Source organism: Lolium perenne, chromosome 1 (assembly GCF_019359855.2).
Source record: "Lolium perenne isolate Kyuss_39 chromosome 1, Kyuss_2.0, whole genome shotgun sequence".
Taxonomy (NCBI): Eukaryota; Viridiplantae; Streptophyta; class Magnoliopsida; order Poales; family Poaceae; genus Lolium; species Lolium perenne.
The window spans coordinates 177457776-177464693 of NC_067244.2; positions in this window are offsets into that span (position 1 = coordinate 177457776).

A 6918-nucleotide genomic window follows, 5' to 3' on the forward strand; every position below is an offset into this window, starting at 1 on the left:
ACACAAATTTTGAAATTTGAACAATTTTTTAATCTGAACAATATTTGAAATCTATTTTTTTTAATCTGAACAATTTTCGAAATTTGAAAATTTTCCGGAAATATAAATATTTTTTATTAGAATAAAAGAAGAAAAACGGGTCAAAAAACAAAAACCAGGCAGAAATTCAAACAGAAAAAGGAAAAACCAACTGATGCAAAAGTCAACACAGTAATGGGCCTGGCCCAATTAGGGGTGTGCGGTGTCCAATCGGCACCGACCAGTGCAGTGTATAGGATTCGCCATCGGGGTCGACCTTGGGTCAGGGCCATAAGTGTAACCGCATAGAGCCCAACCCAAATTACGGCCCATCATTGTGTGTACAGAGTAGTATGTAGTGACAATATATGTAAACTAGTCAAGGTTTAAATACCTCAAAAAAAAACTAGTCAAGGTTTAAAATAGGGTGATAAATGAAATAACGCTAGCCTCTTTCAAACGGTTATGGATGCTATATCATGCTAATAGCGTGGTATATTTTAAATAGCATTTTTAAATAATACTAAATCTTTACTACTTATAAAGGCACGAAATGCCGTTAAAAAATTGAATTCAGACCGTCTATTCACTTGCATCACGTGGTCCACGGTCCTTGGTTCTCCCCTCCCTACCCCAAAGTTGCGCGCCTCTCTTCATGCTTACCTTCCATAGGAGTACATCTCATCCCCTCGCACCCGACGGGCACAAACCCATCCGGCCATCCCTTTGCATCGCACGGGCCCTGCAACGCCGCCGCCATCCACATCAGTTCTGCTCTGCTCCGCGATCCCGCCAGCCACAGCCGTCATCCCGCGATGCAGAGCTCCGCTCTGCTCAAGATGTTATATCTGCTCGCGTCGGCAGTCACAATCCAGAAGCTCCGCTTCGCCTACTGCCTGCTGCCATACGACGCCGCCTCCCTACCCCCGTACAACGCTCTTGCGGCTTGAACCAGACCGATGCCTACTTTCTCTCATCGACACCCTCCCACGTCACAACGCTCGCCCTCACTCAACCCGCCGCCATCATGTATGCGATGTCCCTGGACTGGCGCGCCCTCCCGTAGCTTCGTGGGAGTCGATGTCGTACTGGACGCGACCAAGGTCAGCATACCCCATGCCCAGGACTTCAACTCCACCCGGATAATCAATCACTAAGCGCCATCTGAGACAGTTGTTTTGATTTCCCCAGATGTTTGACGAATTCCTCCAAGACAGATGCATGTATTTTCGCTGTATATGGATTAGACATGGGAGATGGAAAAGCTGATGGGGTTTCGATGGGAGAAGCAGGAGATCCTGCACGCATGACGCATCTCATGATGTGACATTCGTGAGTGCTCAGCGCCTTGTTCTATATTTCCGTGATGTATGGCTGAGTTGCTCAGATGGCTTTTCGGCAACAAGAAGCAGTCCTTTCTGGATTGTCGGCGAAGCCTTGCAAGGTTGTTGTACTTTGTCGTCTTTGTTTCTAACAGTGGCAATGTTTAAATTTTGTTTCCATGGGTAATAGTAATTAATTTGTTATGGGGTTATTTCTGAAACCAGGTCATGTCTTACTAAACTTAATATCATTTCTAGATTTAAGTATTGTGGAATCTCCTTTCGACTTGTAGGTCAGGACTCTTCATTGTTCTGGTTCGTTTGTAGTGTGCACATGAGATTTGTGCTTTGGTTATTTCTATGTTATAATCTTTTTTTAAGAGAGTTGACGTGTTGCAATCATTCATGACCTTAACTGCTGTATATTTGCCCCCTCACAACCTTCTTCCATTTTTTATATTAGTGGACATGTGCAAAGTAACTTTCCATCAGTGAGTGTCTTCTGTTATATTGTGATCCAAATTCCAAAAAGAGGCTAACTTCTGACGAGCGGAGCGAGGCCCGTCGCCGGTAGGCTTGGGCCGAGCGAAGCGAGTATGAAGTTAGCCTACACTGAGGCCCAGCAGGTGCACCTGGGGGTTGCGGGGGGCGAAGGCCCCCGCGTTACGGATCGTTGCCACCGTCTATATAATTCCCTGTAAGCCGCCGCTAGGGTTTGGTCGCATCATTGTACACCCACGGCGTTTGTAAACACCACCGAAATAGTGAAGTTTTGCTGGCTGGCGCCCGTGGTTTTTCCCTTGTGTGTTGCAAGGGTTTTCCACGTTAAAATCTCGTGTCCCCTGCAGTGTTTTACTTTTCGTTCTTCGTTTATTGTGCATCTCGATTATAACATCTTCAATGGAAGCTAAACTTATTGTTAGTCATGCTTGTAATATTACAGGGCGGCCATACTGTTGACAAAGTCGAAAGGTACTTGTTCTTGCTGAGACAGAAAATCCACAGTGCTCTAGATCAGGTAATGAAAATCTAGCAGTTATCTATCCTATTATATTGGAGTTGGTGTAGGTCATACAACGCGTTTGGTGAAGGAGATTTGGAGCATCCGGACCGTTCGATCTAATCTCGCGGCCTCCGCTTAACATCAACAGTCCGCGAACAATCATGCTACATACAAATTAATAAGGAAACAATCTCTCAATCAATCACCGTAAAACTTAACTAGGAAACAATGTATTTTTACTATTAAATTGTAATCATGCTACAAATTAATAATGAAACAATCTCTCAATCAATCACCGTAAAACTTAATTAGGAAACAATCATGCTACACATTCTCTCCAATGCTATCATCTTTTCCCATCCCCCGTGGACTCTCTCTACCTACGATCAGCTCCACCTCGATCTCGACTCCACCGGCAGTCCGTCCGCCGCCCTTGCCACCGTCCCACCTCCACCGGCCCATCCACATTTTGCCTCACTTACCTCCCACCGATGTCCAGCCGCCATTAATCTTGACGAGCAGCGATGGCGGGGCACGACCAACACTAGCATGCGGCGCACGAAAAAAGACAGTAGTGGCATCGCACAAGGTGAATCAGCATGTTAGCATATAGCCGGATACGACCAACACTAGCATGGCATCCCTTCGCTTGTTTTCTGACGCTATGATGCAGTTCCGGACATGGTAGGAGTAGGCAACAGAGGGACATGCAACAACGAGTACACCGTGCACTTCAGCGTACGGCAATCTCAAAATCTGTGAAGGTCAACGATGAGTGCATCATATATGGATGCAATTGCCAACAAGGAGTGATCGTCGTCAACCAAGATGATCTAATTCACTAAATACTCGAACCCATGTAGTTTCATGTTACTGCTTTGACGACGCTAGCGCCGGCAAGGACGACAGTGGAAAGATTAGTCTGGTAGCGGGGGCGACGAAGGTAGCGCAGGCATGCAGGAGAACGACCGCAACATGCACAAAGGGATGCCATGCACAGTGAGCAAGGATATCCAGGGATCAGCGACATCATCAAGGTCTGCAAGGACTCCAAGAACTATGAGCCTATGAAGAGTCGGAATACCAAGGTAATCTGAGTTTCTTTTCTTCATGTCTTCTTGTAAATTTATTTCTCTGAAGGTCATTGTTTGAAGTCCATCCATGGGGTTGTTATGACATTGAATTTTGCAATTGGGCAGGGACGTATCCAGACTGGGCAGGAATATGCTGGTGATGTGGTAAATATTGGCTAGGGGAGGTTGGAGCTCGGATGCAGCCTGAATGTATTGCGCTATATTATCAAGTTTCTGCAGGTGCTCTGTTTCCTAATGGTTGGTGTTTTTTTTTTTTTGAGAAACACAGTACAAACACAGACGCTCATATACACGCGCATACACTCACCCCTATGAACGCATACACGCACACCCTACCCCTATGAGCACCTCCGGAAGACTGAGCTAGCGGATTGGATCTTGAAATTGACAAAGTCACCACAGGCGCCTCGCTGTCGACGGGAACGTCGCCTCCCACTGAATGAATATTCCGCCTTTATGAGACACACAGATGTCAAACCTGGGGTTTGAACTCTGGTGGGCTGGGGGTACAACCACCCTCCTAACCACCCAACCTCAAGTTGGTTCTCCCTAATGGTTGGTGTTTGTTCCTGAATGTATTATAAGTTCTGCAACTGAACATATCTCCATGTAAATCACCTTCTTAAGGCTTCCAGGACAAAGAGCAAAATATAAATCTTGTTTTCAATTATCCGGATAATATGCAGATTGACTTTTAATTTGTACCCGTTGTTTTTAGTTTAGGTTGTGTCAGTTCTCATTCAGGTGGGTTTTAGGGGTATGTACAGGGCGAGGTTTCAGATTGTTATGTTTTGTTCAGGTATGTACACCCCCAACCGAGTTTTAGCCCAGCTCGCAGCTCAGGCCATCCTCACCCAGTTCTTAATTCTCTTTGAAAGTCTAATGTTGTTATTCTCTAGAAGCAAAAACAAAAAAACTCTTCCATCTCAAGTGTACCCAGATGATCATAGGGTACGGACCCAAGCAGGATTGATGGACTCACAACAACGGACTGCAGGTTATTGAACATATGAATAGGTTTGAAAGATTGCATTGGAATAATAACACGTTAATTAGAATCTTCCTATCTTAGATTCCATATAAGTAGTAGCATACAGATAGAAAGATAATATTGGCTACCTTCTATGGATATTTTAATTTGTGTTCACTGCTAATAGGTTACATGATAGGTAGACAATATTGTCTTTATTTTCTAAGTTCAACTGAGGCAAGTAGATACACAAAATCTCATTGTATTTTTACAGTTAATTTTCTTGGAACTTGGATGACATTTTTATATCCTTTATAATGCTTAGGAAGATCGAACTACACCAAGCGGATCGATGTACCATCAGGAAGAGCCAGCACGAAAATACGTAGTTCGGTACTCATGAACCCTATAACCTGTTGGCCCAAAATTTGTATTTCTAGCGCTCATCAAATTCTAAAACAAATTGCAAGTAGAGGATGCACGTATGTATGTATAAGTGCCATTTTTCATACCCAGATTCGAAAGTATCTAGCTTAGGAAAAAAAATCACAGTTTCAAATGAACAGTCTAAAAGAAACTCCCCTCCCAAAATGTATGTAACTTAATAGTTAGATAACTATGTAACTTAGTACTACAGAAAGTTTAATCGGGTTTAAGAGTACCCATGTACTAAAAATTCTCTTTACAGAGCCAAAGACACAATCTAGAGGTGAGATACATAAAAGAGAAACAGGGTTTTGAGTTAAGGGGCTTTGAGCATTTGGGTGATCAGGATAAAGGAAACAGAAAATGGTCACAAGCTTGATTGTGTATCGTTGCGGAATAAATCAAGTTTTTAGTTGTTGTCTGCACGTGCATTGCTTTTGTTCCGTCGTTGTGCAATGGCAGTTCGCTAAAATAAATAATTGCTGAGTTGTTACTTTCTATGCATACGGTACCAGATTTCAACCAAATTACATTTTAAGGAAAAAAGAATCTCGTTGGTCTTAAAGTATTATAGTATTATGTGGCTATTTCTTTTTATGCATGTATTATTCTTTTTGTCTATTATATTATTTACATGTGAGATTAAAAAATTTGATGTGTCCGTAGCAACGCACGGGTATTCACCTAGTCTTTACTATTATATTTCAGTTGGTCGTACGTCATACAACGCGTTTGGTGAAGGAGATTCGGAACATCCAGACCGTTCGATCTAACATAAGGTCTCTCATTCAATTAGGCATAATAAGGCAAGCCACACGTATGACAGACCACTCAAGGGATTCTCATTCAATTAGGCATAATAGCATTTCCTTTCTCTAATTAGGCTAATAAGGCAAGCCATACGTATGACAGATCACGCAAGAGATTCTCATTCAATTAGGCATAATACCATTTCCTTTCTCTAATAAGGCTAATAAAGTAAGTCATCCGAATGACATTTACTCTCAACCCACAATAACACACCTCCACATACACGCTCTCCGCCCACGGTGGTCGCCTCCGAGTTTCACCCACGATGCATGTTAAGCGGAGTCGGAGGAGTCCATCCAACAGATCGCCACGACGAGGATACGGGCGCTCCATCGGTCCCTCCATCAGGTGAATGACATGAGCAGGGAGACAAAGAGCAGGGGAACGAGTAGGGAGACGGGAGGCTCAATAGGTGCACTACCTTGGTCGCACAGTGACGAGCTAGGCCAAGGTTTGCCAGTTCCATGAGACGGATGGCATCTCTGCGTCTGCTGGAGGGCTGAGAAGACGGCTGCACACCGGATCGGATGGAGAGGTCAAGGACACGAGCATGGAGACATCGGAGGGATACAGTGGGATGTGAGTCCTCCTACCGGTAAATGGTTGATTTCTTTTGCCCAAAATCTGACTTTTCTGCATTTCTCTATTTACATCCTTGTACTTATCCGATCCTAGATACTAAAAAACCGGTTGGACATTTTTCTACTGGATTATGATGTTCTTCGTTCGATCCAAATGAGCCTCGACTGTCGGTCTGCCGCCAGTTTCATGCATGCTGACGGTGTCAGATGGGCATGGCTGCATCGTCCCTTCAGATCAGGCAGAGGAAACATTTAGGTGGGTCACACATCAATCTCTTGCCTGAAAATTGCGTCCTTATTTAAAGAATGTATCTATTCAGTTTGTAGGTTTCTTGCTCATGAAATTTCTTTCGAAGAGAAAATGAGATCTTCAGATATTTGATGAAGCATGTGTACTAATATGACATTGATGTTGCAGAATCTTAAAATTCTGGTTGCGCAGAGCCCTCCTCTCCAAATTTACAGAGGAAGCCTCGGGTCCCTCCCAAAACAAGCAGGTGGAGGAAATTCAGCTCATGGATGTTCTTTTTGTGCTTATACTTCACCTACACAGCAGTAAATCAATGTGACGCCATATACTGCAGTTCATTGCTGATGTTTTTGGTGCATTACTGATGCAATATCATTTTTTCCTTTACTGGTGAATAGGCTCTATAAAGCAAGTGCATTATTTTTTCTTTGCATTCCACAAATT